Source organism: Cavia porcellus, unplaced genomic scaffold (genome assembly GCF_034190915.1).
Source record: "Cavia porcellus strain 051 isolate PalLab524CR breed Dunkin Hartley unplaced genomic scaffold, mCavPor4.1 scaffold_5, whole genome shotgun sequence".
Lineage (NCBI taxonomy): Eukaryota > Metazoa > Chordata > Mammalia > Rodentia > Caviidae > Cavia > Cavia porcellus.
The window spans coordinates 77,642,330-77,663,418 of NW_026947488.1; the positions used below are offsets into that span (position 1 = coordinate 77,642,330).

General features: G+C 32.1%; 1 long non-coding RNA gene across 1 annotated transcript in view; it reads right to left on the bottom strand.

Annotated features, from left to right (window-relative positions):
• Positions 1-228: 228 nt before the first annotated feature.
• Positions 229-21,089, bottom strand: part of LOC134475898 (uncharacterized) — a 49,488-nt gene continuing 28,627 nt past the window's right edge. The window contains exons 3-4 of the long non-coding RNA XR_010047224.1: positions 3,235-3,357; positions 229-2,402 (exon numbers count right to left, since the gene is read on the bottom strand). This is a non-coding gene — a long non-coding RNA (uncharacterized LOC134475898). The remainder of the gene's footprint in view (positions 2,403-3,234; positions 3,358-21,089) is intronic.

The following is a 21,089-nucleotide window of genomic DNA, read 5'->3' on the forward strand; positions in this document are numbered from 1 at the left end:
TATTTCCCTAGCATTAATTTATTGGATGATTCACTGAAACGTATTTACTCATACTTTCATGTACTGTCTGCTAGGTTCTGAGAAAGCGTCATCCAACTAAACAGTGATGATGCTTTGTGAAACTGATGGCCTTATAGGATACTAGACATTTAAAAGAAAATTATCCAAGTCAATAAGTTCAAACTGCAACATAAAAGTTAAAAAATTTTATAAACTAGCTGAGTAAACTTTTTAGGTCCCCAAATATTTATTCAAATTTTAGAAGGTATAACAACCAACACAGTATGATCTAGTTTTACACCTCCACATGTACTTAAATTTCAACACAATTACAAATCAAGAAAATAGACATTTTTAGTTTACCATATTTATATACCCATACTACACAGTAAATATAACATGAGGAACACAATACAGTCAATAAATATGTATTCAATCAGTGAATGGATTTTCTATGCATTGAGTTACTTTTTGGGGGATTTTGTGATTTTGTAGGTGATTGGTTCTGTTATTTGCTCTCTTTCATTTCTTTCAGCACTTAGCATTATTCATGAATTCAGAGCCTGAGTGCAATATTTAAAGATACATGTGAAGCAAATAAAATGAGAAGCCTAAAATATTACTAAAGTCCTATTTCTTAAACTTCTTGATATCAAGATATTTGATTTTTTTCTCTATATAATGTTTTGTCAAAAAATTTAGTGTTCATTTATTATAGTCTATTGTATATTATTCTTAATCAGCATATCAATAAATGTTTATTCTCGCTTTATATGCAAATTCTTTAAACTACCTTAAAATAATTAACATAGAAAATAAAACCTGTTTATTCTAGCTTTATATGAAAATTCTTTAAACTACCTTAAAATAATTAACATAGAAAATAAAACCTTACAAAAGAAATGATGCATTATTTTAACCTTATAAATATTTTATATTTTCTATTACTTTAAGGTACTGTGTATGCAATCCTCATTTATAATAAGATTATCAAGAAATTTATAAAAATATGCTATTAATAAACAGAATACAAATATTACTGCCTTCATGACGAAGTGTCACTGTGATCTAACATGGCTTATGGGACTTTAGTAAAGGTATGGTCCGTTTTGAGAATAAAATTGGAATCATATTTATAATGGGACTTACTTGAGTTCTTATTTCTCCAAAACATATTATTTCATTTTGAATAGTTCATGGACTTACAAGTAGTTCACAGTCCAAAATGGGCTTGGATAAATGAGAAATTTTAGGAGCATATTTTAGTAATGCAATGCACATACATATTTTGTTTCATTTCTTTAATAATACTCTGAAATATAAAATTGTATGGTTTATGAACATAATATTTAAACACATGGTAAAACTGCTAAAGAAAAGTATATGTTTTATTTTATTTCTCATAATAAAAATTCAATTATATGTTGAATAATATCAGAAAAGTATTTTCAGTGGTTTAATGAAAGATTAAAATACTGATTTATTTTTAACATAAGAATAAATTCTATTACATATGAACCTGGATGCAAGACCTTGCTTCAGAAAGATCTGAATGAGTACCTGGTATCTTGTACATGGAAGGTATTTGGTAATCAGTGAATGAGTGGATGAATGAGTGAATTAATGAATGAATAAACAGAATAACACAAAATGATTCTCTCCCTCTTTGAGCTGAATATTCTGAGGCACTATCTCATCTAGTCTCCATTCTGCTAGAATTTTGTTTTGTTAGGTTTAATGGCATGCATAGGCATTGAGCAGAAAACTTTTCCTAACTCAAAGTTATGAAAGATCCTAACTTTAACATGAAACCAAAATTGACCTTTCATTTCTATTTCAAGGTCATTGGAAACACTGTAGAATTTAGACTGCAAATCATTTCTCAATCAAGTTTTTTCTTTGGCTATTCTCTTCATCCTCCTGCTTCTGGGATATTTTCTTAAATTGTCTTGGTGATTGCAGTCCTCAGAAAAACCTTTATTTACCAGTCTGAATGAATGGTAGTTTAAGTTTCCTCAGCTTCCTGGCTGAAGAAGGTAGCTATTAAAATACTAACCCAAAGAGATTGGAAAATTCCCAGTGGAGAGTTAACTGCATGGGAAAGCAAGTATGCACACTGCCAGAAGAGGGAATGCTGTAATGAATTCCAGCAAAGTCAGAGATGCCTCTATCGTTTAGCTGGAAAGCAGTTGTGATGAATATCTGTGACTCATGAAAACCACAATTCAGTTGACTTTTTCAGCTCCCGCTGCTGTTTCAAATGAATGAAGTATTAAACTGGTTGGAGAAGTCACCAGTTTCACAAGGCTAGAGACAAAGTTGACCTATTTCAATTGGTTTTCATTTCTGTGACATTATTATTGCAGGAGCAATTTTACTTTCTTGAGTTTGGGTTTCTTCCTCTGAAAAATGAAAACATTAGATATGTGATTGACAGGTTTCAATGTAGAATATGATTGCTATGATTGCTGCAAAAATAAACTTTCTTAAAGAGAAGATATCCAGTAACACTCTCATCCTCCAAATGATAACCAGGAAAGGTTTGCAAAACTAGTTAGAAAACAATACTGTATTTTTTACACATATCAAACATTACTGATGTCACAATAGCATTGGGGGTTCCCAAAGCTCTCTTGCTTTTCTGAAAAAGAAAAAGTCTGTCTCAGCTAGGGAAACCAGAACTGTTTGATAGTGAGCTGACTTCTGTTCTTGAAAATGGTTTCCATAGAGACTACATAATCATTTCAACATTAAAGATCTGATTATATTTTTAATTTTATTTATAGGGATCACTTATTTTCATTATAGAAATCATACCTGCAAAATTTGATTAATTATTAACAGTACATAAATGATCCACAAATACTCGGTTTGTTAGGAAAAAATGAAATTTTTAACACCCAACCCATAGATTACATTATTACTAGAACTTGCATTCATCCTATACAAACCATTTCTTAAAAATCTTTTCTAATTTTTGCCTTGTGCTAAGTATACATCATATATATATATATATATATATATATATATATATATATTACATCATGTATATATACATCATATACATATTTTAAAACTATATTGTGAATTTTATTGTCATCTTCTGAAAGTGCTTTTTATAAATTTGAATTTGGCATACTAAAATTCATATCTACTGTTGAATTTAGATGTAGGGTCACTATTTTTCATTGCTAAGTAATATCCCACAGTGACAATATATCACAATTTACTTACACTTTCATCAAAAGCAAATTAGTTGTTTTCATATGGCACGAAGTACTGCTATCAACTTTCTTGTACAGCAATTGCCAGGAGGACTAGCTCAGGGGTAGAGAATTTGACTGCAGATCCAACTGCCTAGGAGTAAAGTATATGCAGAAAGGCTGAGTCATGGACTATAAAAATGTTACACTTTACAGATGATATGCAGTGGTTTCCTTAAAAAGTTGTGTCTATGTGCACTTCCACTATATGTTAGAGAACATTATATTGATCTCCTTTTCTACCTCTTAGCAAAGCAAGACTTCTTATTTTTTGTGTATTCCTCTTCTTGATTTCAGTTTTCTTGGATTTATTGAATATGTTAAAATGTGTTTGCTGATTTGTATTGACTTTTTATGGTCTTTGAGATATCTTTTGAGAAACAAAACCTGATATTAATATATAATAATGTACAATAATTTACCAGATTTTTCTTTCCTAGTTAGCAGTTTTTAACCTCTGTAAGAAAATCTTGTCCTATTAAAGGCAGAAATATTTTACACTATAATTTTTCCCAAAAATTTTTAGTTTTTTATCTTAATACACATAGAATTGACTTTGTTTTACATATGATGAATTATAGACACTTTCCACCTCCATATGGCTAGTCAAATTATTTCAGTTGTTATTTTACAATACTCTTTTTCCAACTTCTTTATTTTTTCAGTTGTTATTTATTTATTTATTTATTTATTTTGTCTTTTTTCCTTTTTATCGGTACCGGGGATCGAACTCACAACTGCCTGCTTGCAAGGCAGGCGCTTATGCTGCTGAGCTAAATCCCCAGCCCCTCTCAGTTGTTATTTTACAATACTCTTTTTCCAACTACTGTATAATTATACAATATTCTTTTTCCAACTTCTTTCCGTCTACTGTATCTATATCATTGCTTTCATTTATCAAAGTCTCATTTATGCTTGGATTCTTTTCTAAATTCTATGGAATGACTTGTCTATTTCTGTATCAACATTTTGATTTTTATTACTAAATCTTCAAGTATTTGCATCTGGTAAAATGTCTTCATTTTCATTGTCCTGCTTCAAAAGCTTGTTGGCAATTTTCGAGTTTTTTTTTTTCTTTATCTTTCATATTCAATTTAGAATCACATTGTCAAGTTTCAAAAATATCCCTGATGTGACTTTACCAGGAATTGCACAGGATCTTCATTCGGGAATTTTTCAGTTTTATGATACTGTGCTTTAGACACCAGAACATAGAAGGTTTGAACAGCAATTTAGGTTCCTTTGAAACTGTTCATTACAGCTTTATATTTTTTAAGAATAATTCTTGTATATGTGTTACTTGATTAGCCTTACTTACTTTAAATGTTGTATTAAAAATAATGATTCTAAATTACATCCTCTGACTACTTTAACCACATCTTCCTGTCTCTCCCTGCATTTCCAGTCCTGTTCAATTCTGTCTTCTCAGTGTCCTGTACCCCTTCTCAAAGGCAAAGCCTTTGATGCTTCCCAGGACCCTGTTCAATGCCAGTCTCTACCTCATCATATTAACATTATCAAAGTTTTCCTAGGGAAAAATCTCAGAATGCTTATATATTTATTGCATAAGTAAAAGTCAACATTTCCTTTTCTCACTTCTTTTGCGCAAATACTAGCACAAAGATTTCCCTGGCTTCTTCTTGGGCAGGCTCCCTCAACCTTATCCATCCCAATTCCAAGTTGTACTGTGTTCCAAACGGTATTTCAACAATCCTCAGATGATTCAGCTTTTAAAATAAGTGTTCCAGAATGATCATTTAAATTGGATAATTTTCATTTTTGTATCATCTGATGAAGAGAAAAAAATACAAATTTTTGCATAAGGTGTCTGGGAAATTTAGTAGTTTATCCAATATATGTAAAACTGATTTAACAATCTAGTGATTAACTATATATTGTCATCCTTCAAAGGACTCTTCAAGAAATTCAAGAGTAAAAATGATGAGCTTGTATCTATCATGAAATACAGTCTAATATATATGTACAACTGTTCCTAAAGAAACGTTATATATAAAATTTATATATTAACATTATATATATTTATATTAAAATATGAAGAGCAATATTCTCTATTAGATGAAATTCTTACTGTGTGAGGAGAAATAACCTGCTTCAAGCATATTAATGACAGTGTATCCAAGCAACAAGATTGGAACACTTATTATCTTATCATATTTTGATGTTTAAAGTTGCTGTCATATAAAAAAGAGATGAATGAATACCAAGAAATGGCTTTCTGATTCTTAAGGACAGAAAAGTATTAAATGGAATCTAACCTACTTCTTAGGTAGGACACACAGTAAAGGCATTTTGGGCTGGAGATATAGCTCTGTGGTACAGTGCATGTTAATACATTCAAGGCCCTGGATTTGATACCATTTTAAATGTACAATTTATAAGCAGTAAGTAAATTCACATTGCTATATTACTATCACCAACATCCACCCATGGAACATTTTCACCTTGAAAAATTGAAACTCTGTACTTATTAAATAATAATTTCATATTTAATTCTTTCTCAAAACCTGACAGCCACCATTCTTTCACTCTGAATTTGATAAATTAGGTTTCTCATCTAAGTGGAATCATGCAATATTTATCTTTTGTGATTGGACTATTTTGCTTAGGATAATATCCTCAAAGTTTATCCATGCTGTATAGCATGTCAAACCTTTCTTTTTAAGACTTGGTAACACTCAAGAATATATGATAGTTATGTCTTGATTCTTCTGTCCATAAACATCTAGATTGCTTCCACAGTTTGACTATGGTGAATCATGCTGTTTGAATGTCAGTGTGTTAATATATTTCTCAGTCACTGCTTTTTAATACTTGAGGGTGTATTTACTCAGAAGAGGTTGATCATATTATAATTCTGCATTTAATATTTTGAAAACTGATTGCTCCCAATTTCCTAGTGTCAGTAGCCTTTTGCATTCTCACTGATAGGATGTGACTTTCCATTTTGTCCACATGGACAAAATCTGTCCTTTCATTTCTTATATCTTTGTTAGTAGTCAGTTCTAATGTGTGTGTGTGTGGGGCCTCTGGTTTCATTGCTCTTCTGTAGTGATCAGTGATGTCAAAGGCATCTTTTGGTCACTTGTACCTTTTTGTGGAACAAATATTTACGTAAGTCTTTCTACCAATCTCAAATAAGATTTTTTTGTTGTTGTTACATTATAAGAATTCTATGTATTCTGGCTATTAACCATTTATGAGACTCGTTATATGAAAATATTCTCTCCAATCCATGAGTTACTTTTATTACTTTCTTTTCACAGAAGTCTTAAATTTTGATAATGTCCAATTTGTGCTTTTTGGTTTTTTGCCTGTGTTTTTGGTGTCCTTTCCAAGAAAACACTGACAAATCCAGTGTCATGAACTTTTTTTAGCTCTATTACGGGCTGAACTGTATCTCCCTAAAGGCCGTATGTTGAAGCTCTAACCCTTAATCCCTCAGAATATAAATATATTTGGATATGAAGTTTTTAAAAAGGTATAAAATGAAATCTTTAGGTTAGGTTCTAATTTAGTGTGACCTATATCTTTATGAAAAGAGAAATTTAGACACAAACATCTACTTGTAAGAAGGTGGACATGGTGAGAATCTGTGAAGTTGGCAGCCATCTGCAAGCCAAGGAGAAAAGTCTCACCAGAACCTACCAACTACCTAACTTTGAATTTCTAACTTCTAACTATGAGGGGACACTTTTTTTGTGTATTGCTTAAGCCATTTGGCCCACAGTATTTATTATGGCATCCCTAGTAAAGTAAAAGATGGCTAAAAGGGTTTGTTTTTAATAAAACTTTTCATTTAAAGATAATGCAAATTTACATGCATTTGTGTAAATTTGACCATGTTTCCTCAATGATAAAATCTTACAGAATGAGAGTGTTGCATCCCAAGCAAAATGTTGACATCAACACAATTCACAACATTTAGATTTCTTCAGTTTTACTTTCACTTTATACATGTATGGCTACTTCTATACAATTATATCATATACCTTTTTTGTAGATTTTTTTCCAAGTAGTATTTGTTTGTAGAGTGTCTAAAGATCAATTTTCTCAACTGAACTTTAAGATAATAATAGCTATTAGTGTATCACAAATAAGAAACCAGGGCTCAAAATAGTATATCGTATTTCCAAAGTCACAGAAGCAATAAATGCAGAGCTTGAATCTGAGCCGAAGGCTATCTGGCTGCAGAGGTTATGGCCTTCCTCCCACTATTCACTGGCTGCAGGGCAAACTGTGAATGCCTCACCCTGAGTCATCTTACTGGGAAGAAATCCATATGTTAGACAGCACTGAGGAAGGAGCCAAAATATTGTATCTTAAGATTTTGCCTTTTTATCTTCTTTGTATCTATGATGCCTCTTGTTCAGCCCCTATCTACCTGTTGTAAACTGATTTACTAGAATTCAGCAGCCTTCAGTGCCCTTCTCCTAACGCCTTATCACTTCAACAGAAAATATACTCATCCCATGTTATCCAAGCCTTCATTTTTTGCATTTTCAGTCACTACTTGTCAACTAGGGTCTGAAAATATTCAATGGAAATTTCCACAAATAATTTATAAGCTTTAAAATGTATGACACCCAGAATAGCAAGATGAAGTAATATGCTATCCCACTTCATCCTATCAAAGACAAGCATCACTTTTTTCCCCATTGTATCCATACTGTACATTCTACCCAGCCACTAATCACTTCGTAGTCATCTCATGTATCAGATCAAATGTGGTAGGATCACAGTGCTAGGATCAAATAACTTTACTTACTTAATAATTATTCTTATGTATAAGAGTAGCATTGCTTGGAATTCTGGTATGCCAAAGAAAATTCATGTAGTGCTTCCTTTAAAGGACAAAGGAAAAGCTCTGGACTTTGTAAGGAAATAAAAGAAAGTGTATGCAGACTTCGTCAAGAACTACAGCAAAATAAGATAATGAGAAAGCAGGATGTGGAGAGAAAGAAAACTTAATACTTTGTTAATCTCTTACTCTACAAATTAAACTTTATCACGGTATATATGTACAGAAAAATACTATATGTAGTAGCGTATGTAAGTCTTAATTCTTTTTGCATTTTGAGACATACCCTGAGAGTCTTATAACCTCTCTCCAGAAGGAGCAGCAGTAGCTGCTATTATCCTTTGGGTTCCTCAGAGCAGTTTTGTTTTGTTTTGTTTTGTTTTGTTTTATTTTGTTTTGTTTTTAATCTGACCTGGATTCTGGCTTGGCACTTATCTATATCTTTATTCCTGTTTGATTGAAACTCTTTGAAGTAATAAAAAGACATAACTCATCTTTGTCATCTCTCCTGTTAGAGCAACATAGAGTAGTTAATCTAGGAAATAATTGAGCTCAGTGAAACTGAATGAGCACTCAGTAGCTTTGAATAACTTCTCAGTAGATTGGAAAAAATGTTAATAAGGATTTTCCCAGATAATAATCATTAAGTTACCCACTTGGTAGATGATATCTTTTAAGTGTGTTATAAAGGGTTTTTAGTTGTAGGTGAATCATAGCAGATCAATTGAATTCATTAATAGGTGCTCAGTTCCTCACTTCTACTTGGAAAATTGCTTAGGTTCTAAAGCATTCATTTTTCACTTAAGTGAAGCTCAAATTGCTGGTGCTAAAGAAAAAAAAAAGAAGTATATGTTTAATTTTTATTTTAATTATTATTGATCAAACAGTAAAATATTTCTTCCCAAACTGTCTCTTTAAACTCAGGTTACGAACAAGCTAGGAAGTATTTAGCAAGCTCAGATATTCAAAACCAACTCATTTAGATGAGTCATTTAGATGACATAATGACCCTTTTATACATGTAAGCTGTTCTTAGCTTTATGAAGCCATAAAAATATATGCACAGTAATATACTCATCTCTTGTACTATAAACCATGATTTGTAAGTTTTAAACATAAATGCTTTTCCTGGCGGACCTGTATACAATTTATATTGCTGTACTATTCTTCTCTAAGTGCTTTTCGAAGTCCATTTTCACCAAGAGTTATAGCTTCTCAAATAGAATGGAAGTACTATCGAACATTGTTAATGGAATTCTATTTTTAAAAGACAAATTAAATTTTATTATTTGAATATAATCTGTCAAAAATAAATGATTACACAAACTGTTATTTCTAATTTAACTAGGACTATGAGGTACAACAATGATTATTGAAATTTAAGCTTAAAAGTCATCAATCTTTTAAATTAGAAGACACATTGACCATAGCTCTATGCTCCTCTGTTGGAACTGTCTTACTGTGTACTGCAGAATGTTGTGAAGTGACCTAAAATTCCTCAATATATTGTGCACATGCTTAATACTTTAAATGCGCTTAAATGATTGGAAAGCATAGATTCGAAGATTAAATTTAGGGAAGTTGTTCAATCTCCAGGAAATTTTATATCTTCATATCTTCATATCTTCATTTTATATCTTCAAATTTTAATGAGATCATCTTGCTGTATGACCTACAAATTATCCACATATAATTTTCCAAATGTTTTCTCTTCTCTTTCTCTAGCCTGAAGCACCAATATCTGCCCTTCCTCATACATCATGGAATTCTCTGCTATTTTCCAACTCACACTCCTTGAAGATAACCTCACTTGCCTTCTTTCCTCAAACTAAGAATATTTAATCCCAAATGGCAGCCTGAATCTCATATATTTATAAAATCGTGTGGAGTACATTAGTTTTCCATAAGATCACCTTATTATATACTCCATCTATTTGTTAAATAAACATTTGAACCCATGGGAACTTTGCTTCCTATGGTAAGTTACATTTTATGATCACAGCATTTTCAGAAAATGATGTTTTTCTTCATGCTCCACTGGAACCATGGAGGGTCAACTAAAGATCATTTATCAGTTGTTTAGGTTGATTGTAACACAGGGCTCTTCCTTTTGCATTCAAACTGTTTCATTTTTATTTGTTCAGTGTGAAGAATTTCTAAGAACAAATGTACAGGATTCCACTGCTCTGCTCTGCTCTGCTTTGCTTTGGATGTGAGGGAGATCTTGCTGCAACATGTCATCCCACTGACTGCCAAGGTTGATCTGGTTAATCTGCTTGTCTAAGTGGATGTCCCCTTTCTCCCTCATCTCCTAATGTGCATCCCTATGAAGCTGTATGCATGGTTACAGATCTTCCTCAATGGAGAAGGACTGTTTTACCATCAAGTTTACACAAATAGTTCTGTCCCCAGCTAAAACTTCCAAATAAGCTTGAAACACCCACTGATATTTTTAAAACTTGAAAATTAATGTTTCAATGAAATAAATGACAAATAAATAGATAATTATAATTAGTTGTCATAACTCTATTCACATAGGAAGCATTGGAAAGGGACAATGTTTTTTTTTAATTTAGATTGCCTCTCTATAATTATTTACCTCTAAGTTTTCTTGAAATCTCTCTATTAACAGTCAACATATATTCTCTAATGGAGTATAAACCCTGAGTTCAGGAACTGGGTATTTTTGTTTTCATCTCCCCCTCCCCTGCACATACCAAGATCAGTAGTTATTACCACGTAAATATAGAATTATATTGGTTGAAAGTAGAAATCTTAAAGATTATCTGCCTCATCTTGCCTACAATGAGCAATATATCTACAAATATTCAAAATGACAATGACTACAATTCCATGAAAAGAAACAGAATAAATCCATCATCAAGGCAAACAATTAAACAGAGGGGGGAAAAGAGAGACAACAAGAAGAAAATAACATGTCAAGGATAACTCAAAACATACCAGTTAAAATCATCAATGTTAATGGTCTCAATTCACCAATAAAAAAATTCTGCATACAAGAAATACATTTTTCCAAAGTGAAATTCATAATACAAATCAAAGGATGGAAAACAATACTCCATGTGACTAGAACATGGAAAAAAGCATGGATAGCTATTCTATTTGGAGAAAAGTGGATTTCACACTAAGACTCATAAAGAGAGAAGAAGAAGGTCACTGCATTATTGTGAAGAGAACAGTTCAAGAGGAAAAGACAACAAATATAAATATATATGCACCAAATACCAATGCACAAAACCATATAAAGCCAATCTTAACAGACGTGAAAAATCAAATAAACACTAATACAATTATAATGGGAGACCTTCATAACCCACTGTCACAGATAAACTATAAAAAAGCCAACAATGAAATATTAAAACTGAACTAAACTTGAAAAAAATTTTATTATTTTGAAGGTATTAAAGAGAACAGTACAACAAAACAAGATCGAACAAAGCCAATTTAGACAATGTAGTGAAATTGGTACAGAACTTCACAGCAGGTTATCAGGATATCAATAGTAGGTACCACAGTATATCTCATTATCTTCACAATAGTTCTTCCAATCAGGTATAGCAAAATAAAATGAAATACAGAACATTACAGAACTTATCAAAATAATATTGAATAGAACAATACCATTAATCAGAATAAAGCAAAACAGTGGTAAAAATATTTATTTCAAAAGGATGGGAGAAGGTAATCTGTCTTGTTTGCTATACTGCATACGGTCAGCCTCCCAAGAGATGCTCAGATCTCTGACACCCACTTGCTAATAGGGGCAGTGGGATGTTTGATTCTTAGCCCTTGTGCTGGTAGGCTCACTATAGCTTAGCAGGGAGGTGAGCTGGTTGCTTGGTTTCCCAGCACCCTAAGTTCCAACATAGCACAGATCTCAGGAGTCACTGGTGGTTCTGCCCTCTGAGGCGGCTGCAGTGAACTAAACTTTTGAACAAATGGACTTAGTAGATGTCTACAGAGTGTTTCACCCCACAACACCAGAATACATATTCTTCTCAGCTGCATTCAGGACATTCTTAAAAATAGATAAAATACTAGCTCATAGAACATGCTTAAGTAAATGTAAAGGAAATGAAATTTTCTCATGGTTACTATCTCGCATTAGTAATATGAATTTGGAAATTAATGGCAAAAGAAACCATAAATATTTCACAAACATGGAAATTAAATAATACACTCCTGAACAACCAGTGGGCCACAGATGAAATTAAAAAATAAATTATACAGTTGCTACAATTAAATTATAATGTCAATTCAACATAGAGGGATATATGGGACACAATGAAAGCAGTTCTATGAAGGAAAATTATAATCATGAACATTTGTATCAAGAAAACAGAGAAAGCTCGAATAAACTTAATATTGAATCTCAAGCTTCTAGAAAAAGAAGAGCAAGCAAACCTAAAGCTCCTATAAGGGAATAAATTGTGAGGATCAGAGCAGAAAATAATGCAATAAATACTAAGAAAACAATACAAGTGAATCAAGGAGTTGCTTCTTTGAAAGATTAAAATTGTCAGACTCTTATCCAATGTTATCAAAACAGGAAAGAAAAGATGCAAATTCATACAATTAGAAATGAAAAGGGGAAAATTACAATAGATCCAGTAGAAATTCAGAAGATCATCAATAACTGCTTTAAAACCTGTACTGTAAAAATGGAAAACACAGAAGAAATGGACAGATTTCTAAATACATATGATTTTTTTTTTTTGGTCTTTTTCGTTTTTATCAGTACTAGGGATCGAACTCACAACCGAACACTTGCAAGGCAGGCACTTATGCCACTGAGCTAAATCCCCAGCCCCATATATATGAATTTTTGAATCAAGAAGATATAAAATTCTAAATAACTCAATATAAATCAATAAAATCGAAGATGTATTTTAAAACCAGTGGACACAGAGAAGCCCAGGCCTTGATGAATTCACTGCTGAAATCTACAAGAAATTGGGGCTGGGGATTTAGCTCAGTGGCATAAGCACCTGCCTTGTAAGCAGGCAGTCGTGAGTTCGATCCCTGGTACCGATAAAAAAGGAAAAAGACAAAAAAAAAAAAAAAAAGAAAAGAAATCTACAAGAAACTAAGAGGAAATCTAATACCAACACTTGTCAAACCCTTCAGTGAAAGTGAGAGGGAAACAAAACTCCTAAACCCATTCCTGGAACCAAGCACTACAATGATACCCAAACTAGAGAAGGATCAAACAAAAACCAAGAACTGACAACCAATCTCCATAGTGAACATAGATACAAAAATTCTCAATAAAATATTTGCAAACAGACTGCAACAAATCATCAAGAAAATTACATACTATGACCCATGTTTATAGAAGCCACAACTTGTAGTAACTAAATCTTGGAAACAGCCCAAGAATCCATCAACTGATGAATGGAGAAAGATGTGCCTTTTTATATAATGGAGTGCTACACAACCATGAAGAATAAGCTTGAGACATTCCTACCTAAATAGATAAACCTGGAGACCATATGGCTAAGTGAAGCAAAAAAGATACACATGTATAAATATCACGTTGTTTGTCTGGTGTGAGAAATTGAAATCGTAAGACAACAAATATTGTGAAATAGCAAGAAAATTTTGAAATAGGAAGGGAAACAAGAGGCCGGGGAAAGAAAGGAAGGAAAAAGAAATGAATGGAAAAGGAGTAAAAAAACTAGAAACAAAGCTTTGTAAATAAGAAAGGGAATAGGGGGTTGAAGGAAGAATGGGGAATAGGAAAAAGGAAATAATCAAGTGATGTCATGTATAGGTATTAGTTTCCTTCGATGAATGTGATCATTATGTATACCTAAAATATAACAATTAATTAAAATGCTTAATTAAAAAGAGAAAATTAACTGCTTGATATGGCAAGTACTAGACCTCCTCTAAGGACAGTTAGGCAAACAAACACACTGCCCAAGTGATTCCTGAGGTGCAGTGTTAAGGGACATTCCTAAGGGAACTCTTGTAGACAAGATTTGAATTTCATACATCTCCACATGAAGGAGCACTTGAAATTTACACGACTTTTTGCCTTCCAGCCAAAAATTAAGTTTAAGAAACATCAATATCCTTGTTAACGGTAAGACAATGTTTATGCAACGATTTATTTCAATACATTATCTTCATGCCAGTCTTATTATCTTTCTTTCTCACTTTCTTTCTTTTCTTCCTTCATTGATTTATTGATTTATTTATTGTCTCACTGGATTCAAACTTAAGGACTCACATGTTAATCAAATGCTCTAACAATGAATAACATCCCTAGTCAGATTTTCATCCTATTTGAGACAAAGTCTCATTAAATTGCCTGGAATGATCTCAAATTTGAGATCCCACAACCTCTGCCTTTTGAGTAGCTAGGATTACAAGCATGTGCCTCTGTGCCCTGTTTCAACATTGTTTCTTACTTCTCCACAAATTTTGAGAAAGTGTTACTCATCTAATAAGGTAAGATAAACAGTAAAGTGATGGAAGTCAAGAGTAAGAGGGTTTGGGGAGATAGAGTTCTATGGTACAGTGCATGCCTAGCAAGTGCAAGGTCCTGAGTTTGATTCCCAGTATCACAATAAAAACAAGCATAAGTGTAATTTTCATCTTTAGTCTGTATTTAGCACTTTATGTAAGAATGTGTCATTTAAAAAAAAACTATCTTTGCAGGTAATATGAATTGGAAAATCACTAGCTTTTAGTGAACATGAATAATTGTAAACATTGATAATAAAGATGCAAATCACAGGTTATATGCATTAATGGCTGCAAAGATATAAAACAATAGTCTTGCCAAGAGTAACAAATTTTTAGCTGGGGCTGGTGCTCACTACTGTTAATTAGTACTTTAACAATACATCAACAAGTACCTTTAGTAAAATGAATGAAATATTGCAAGTATAGCATGACTATGTCTATAAAGAGAGGTATGATCAAAGATTTTTAAAGTACTTTTTGAGCTTTTGGAAGCAAATTTCCACAGTCTAAACATTAAAAAAATGTACTGAGACTTCTTTAGCGCTTCAGGAATACACAATATTTGAAGGAAGGCAACCTAAACCATAAATCACATAAGTAGATAGAGATCATACCCAAGAGATTTCATTATCATCATTGGCTTAAAAAAATTATAATTTTTGTAAAAGACATTTTCTCCTACATTTGGTTGTTTGTTGATTGGTTTGTTTGTTTTTGAAATCTTCTGGAACTGCAGACATTTTTATGCAGGGTTTTTTTAGGCTTGACACCTTGACACTAGGGGCAGGATGTTTCTTTATGTTGAAGGTTTATCCTAAACTTTGTAGTATGTTTAGAAGCATCCCCAGCATGATACATAGCAAGTAATCTCAAAGTGATACTAGAATTATTTCATATAGCTCCTAGACTATAGATATAAAAATAAAACAGGAACATTAATTGATTAAAGTGATTGTCATTGAGCAATTTAAAATATTTGTGAAGCTTTAGGTTTTATTTCCCAAACATTATTACTAAGTGGTAAAGTCAACTAAGGTTGCTATTAAATATAATGGTCTTTATAAATTTATGGTACATCATTCTATTTTGTATTCCAATATGGTGTTTTATGATCTATAAAAACAAGATAGAGGTGAAAAATTATTATTTTCATTATCAATATTGTTTATAAGAAAAATAAATCATATACATTTTAATCTCTTGAATTTCACTGGAATGCTATCAATAATTTTTATAAGTTTCCTAATCAATTTTTAACAAAGTTCCAACTATGTCAAATTAGGAATTGGTGTAGGTTAATTTTCATTCTATGAATAATTTGTAGCACAAGAAGGTTCAGTTGGTAATTCTTAAAATCTTCTCAATAAATAACAAGAACCTATCAATGCAAGCACGGAAGTAAATTGGATCATGCAAATGAAATGCCTTCCTCTTAAGACCTCCCCATCTGAAGTTTAACTGTGTGTCACATTTCTATTTCTTATGTGTAAATTTTACTAATTGTACATTCTCTCCTTATATGTCTAGGACTTGGGGGGCAGCTCTCGGCTGCTGCAGTTTCTTGGAAATAAAACCTATTTTTGTAGCCTTAAGGACTAAGTCTTCTCAACCGGAAAGGATTATTCTGTGTTCCAGAATTTTATCTCTAAAACTTTACTAGTAATTCACTTCAATTTTCATATAGCACTTTAGCACTTGAACTGCAATAAATCAAAATTATCTTTACCCCATTCTGTAGTAGCTGAATTTCCACCAAATAGATATCACAAAATTTCTAGTACTTATATTATGGGAAATAGAAATGCTATTGTTTTTACTCCACAGACTTTGTCTAAATATGATTTATTGCAAATTTTGTCTCATCTCCCCAAATAAGTTGTACTTTGCCTGTCATTCAAGGTACTTCTTGAAGTACAATAAGCCTACTTTTATGTTCTATTTGATATAAACTGTTGATCGATGATTCTGCTTTAAAATAGTAAAAAATTAAGAGCAAGTTAAACTAAAACTATGAGAAGAGAGAAAATAAAGCTGAGATCGGAAATCAATGAAATAGAAAAAAAACAATAAAATCAAAAGATGTATTTTTAAAAGAAAAATAAAATTTATGAATGTCTCTCTATGTTAATGAAGGACAAGAAGAAAGAATACATAAATTCCAGCATCAGGAAGAAAAGAAGAAATAACATGACTGAATCTAAAGACACTAAAATGATAAAGAAATATAAAGAACTTTATATCAATAAAGTTGACAACTGAGATGAAAGAAAAATTTAATAATATAAATAATATATGAAAGTTTCAAAATACCAAAACTGACAAGAAGAAATGGAAAATTAGGATACATCTTCAAAAAATAAATAAAATCATATTTATGATTATCTTATAAACAAAAATCAAGGCTTGGATGGTTTCAGTGGTTAGGTTTATTAAGTACATCAGACTGATATAATTCCATGCTATAAAATAAAAACCACAAAAAACTCAAGATATTGCATCTAACCATATATAAAATGAAACATGACAAGATAGCTTATCACAAAATTTAAGTCTGGTATCCAGCACATCATTTTATATAAATGCAATTGATCATACTAAAAACTTAGAAAACCCACACATTTGTTGGTACATAAGCATAATTAAAGTAGCTACTTTACTGTATAGTTTATGGGATAACAATGAAAAAAACAGACAAGTAATACCCTTCTGTGACACATAGAGATTGGATTTTCCTTATCCAGGAATCCAAACAACAAATTCTCTCAGGCTCAAAATTTACTTCACAGTCCCAACCACTAATTTCTTATAGAACATATCTATTAGTCACTTTCCTACCCCTAGGACAAAATACCAGACATTTATAATTTGAAGGAGGAGAGCTTCAGTTTGGCTTACAGTTGAAGAGGTTTCACACCATGGTTGAACTGATCTAACACCTTCTGATGTAAAACCCCACCTATTAACACATTATCAGAGGTTGATCAGTGAAAAAATAAAGAAATGTTAGTCAAAATCTACTATGTTTCAGTTAGACAAGATAGATTACATTTTGATAGCTACTTCATGAAAGTGAATATAATTCATAATAATGTATTGTATTTAAACTTTTTTAAGAAAATAGGTTTAAGATATTCTTGCCAGACAAAAAGGCAAGATTTAAGGTAATGATTATTTCAATTAACTTGATTTACTGCTTCAACACTGTGAATTACTTCAAAACACATCACTTTCCATCCATATATATATCATATTTCACATTATTATATTACATATATAATAATAATATGTAATATAATTGGCAACTTACAATATTTTAAGGGTTTTTTTTATAATTAACATATTATTTACATATTTTTTTTAAGGGTTTTTTTTATAATTAACATATAAATTGTGGTCAGTAACAGCAAATAAACATTTTTAAGGTAAAATGATAGCACTAAACCTCTTTGAAAGTTTTCCATTATAGTTTTAATTGTGAGCTGGAAGAGAAATTAACATTTTAATAATAAGGACATTTAATGCCTGATATTCTTTAATAAAAATTTCAGTGATAAACCAGAGGGATGATGCAAAAAAAAAAAAAAAAACACTGGTTAGAACTTCTAAATTTGATTTATCTTTTATCTTTTTCCTGTCCTTGGCCTCTTTACAGGGAAATAGTCACATTTTATAGAAAAAAAAATGTAGTTTTGTTTGTTTTCATTTGTATTTTTAGTGATACACTGTAGGATACATGCTTGAGATTTTTACAAAATAAAAGCATAATAGAAATAGGAGGTAATTGTGTAAAGAGAATGGCAAGTGGATGGGGGAATGTTTTTGTGATGATCATCTGGTGGAAAAAAGAATGGTATATGTAAAAAAAAAAAACTATACAAAAGACAGAATGATTAAAAGACACGGAAATAACAATAATCCAAAATGGACCTGTAGAGTTAGTCAAAGCCCAGGTCAAGGAAAGCCTCAGGCCATGTTATGAATAAGGATCTTTATTCCAGAAACAACAGGAAGCATCAAGGAGATAAATTAGCAAAGAATGACATAATCCAATTAGTGCCTGGCAGCATGACATGGAGGGACTCCTTAGGATGCCACTGCAACAATGCAAATGGCAGAGTTCGAAATATGATGGCGGAGAATAAAGTAAATCCAGAGAGATTAGATATAGAGGCTTGATAGGAAAGGCATGCTTGTTGGACTCAAGGGTACTCAGCACTACTTTGCATGCCCTCTTCCTCTATGATATACTATTTAAGAGTTAGATCCATTCTGAGAGATGGTAAGACCCTTCAGGTCAAGAGCCAGTCTTGAGCCTAGTCATTTTTGAGTTCCTTTTTCGGGTCTTACTTCATTTTCATACAGCCAATCCCTTCAGGCTGCATTTACTCAGCTCCTGTCCAGGCTGACTTTGATGGGGCTCTGTTGACAAGAGGCCTTGACAGGACAGAGGATGTGAGGAAGAAGTCAAGGCAATTTTCCCCTTTATCTAACTCCCGTGATGGATATGCTTCCGATGACTCCAGTTCACAGTAGATTGATCTGACTGTTTCTAGCTTTTTACAGGGAATTTACTTCTAAAACTCCATGAAGCTCCTGGCACCATCCTCCCCACCCTGAGTTCACAGCAGCTTTATTCCCCTGCTAACTCCTGGGTTTCTACCATGCACATGGTCTGACCTTGCAGCTATCTTATCACTTTGTAAGCAAATCCCTTGTTTTAAAATGCCTAAGATTCTATCTCTGCCATGCATTGTGAGTGACATAAGCTTCAAGGCTCGAATCCAGGATTATTAATCATAAGTTTGAACACACATTTCAGGCTTAACACCTTTTGCCCTTCCAGGTGAGTTTAGAGGTACTCTTTATGGATCAAGGGAAATGGAGTGTCATAATTTTAGCACTCAAGCTTTTTGTTCATAAACACCCTTTCACCTTGTAATCCTTAATACAATGGAAATCTTTTAAAGAATAAAAGACTAATTTATAAACACTCAACAATAAAGAAGCCAATTTTTATGTCACTTAGAATTCTGTAGCTTTATGATAGAGATTTCCCAAAACTGTGTCCAGTAAACATTCAGAATGAGATTGGCACTTCTTCAAAATTTTGATCTCTTCCAAACTTATTATTAAAATTATAAATAAACATAAAATAATAATTTTATCAAAGCACGTGTTACTTTAAAAATCAATCATCTATCAAGTAACTACTAAATGAGAGGCACAATTGTGTAATTTACATATATTTTATTTCATCTCCTTTGCTGTCACAGTAAAAAATTTCAAAACTGATACCCAGAGACTGATCGAATTCCGGAAAGTCATCATAATATTCCTAATATCTCTTTTATTACCTGAAGTTACTAATCCACTTTACTGTTGGTATGCTTTTGATAAAATCTCCCATGTATATGTACGTATGTGTATATGTATATATGTATGCGTGTTTGGTCCAGTTAGAGCAGATATTAACGGCACACCAAACAGAAATGATTTTAGATTCTGGAACTTGAAGAAAAACAGTAATTTAAAAGTTGAAATTCTTCAATATATGGGGCTAATTTGCTAAGAGAATTAACATCACAATTGGAAAGCAAATATTTCTTCTATTGTTAAGTCCAGCATATTGAGCAGATTTAAAATATTTCTGACTCAGCTTTCTGAGTTTCATAAAAGAGGACGCAATTCTAGCTAAAGTATTAAAGTAAATTTTTCAAAGGAAATTGGTCTCATAAATCCACAGTAACTCTAACTTTTAAAACTTGTTTAGCTAGACAAACATAAACCTGACCAAATGCTCTAATCAGGAAGTATCGCTTCCATGAGGAGAAGGTAACATGACAGATGCTATTATTTTTCTGTAGGAACAAATTCCAATTTGAGGGAGATTAACAGTTTACAGTCTGTGAGTCAGGGAACATCAAGGTTGTGTCTCAAATCAACCACCACCTTGAGAAAAGATTGTGGCATGATTAAAACAGGTGTTTAATAAAACACCTTCTTAGACTCTTTAGGTGTCTCCATATCTGATGCATCACATACAGGAGCAGTGAGGGAGCTCTCATACCCCTGAGGGAAGATATTACTAAAGCCAGAAAAGAAGAAAATCTCTGTCAATCTTGACATGTGGTCACTAAAACAATTAACAGTGACAAACTCAGACAATAGTAATGGTTAGTGCTTTTTTTTCTCTACTACTCTTTGCAACAAACTACTGTACTTAGCAAGTTATAATATTCTTATTTTACAGAAAAGGGAACAAAAATACGCGAACTTATAAAATTTTCTCAGTGTAATTTGAGAAATACAGTCCTACCTACTGTGCTACACTGCCTGAAATAAACTATTTCGATCCTCCTATAATTATAATAATAAGAGGAAATATTTATAGCATACTTAGGGTACCAGGCATCAAGCATTTTATACACCTTTATATGTTAATGTTGTTGTAGTATAGGTTTGTAAGGGAATAGATTTAATACATGACACATAATTTACAAGATTATTTTACA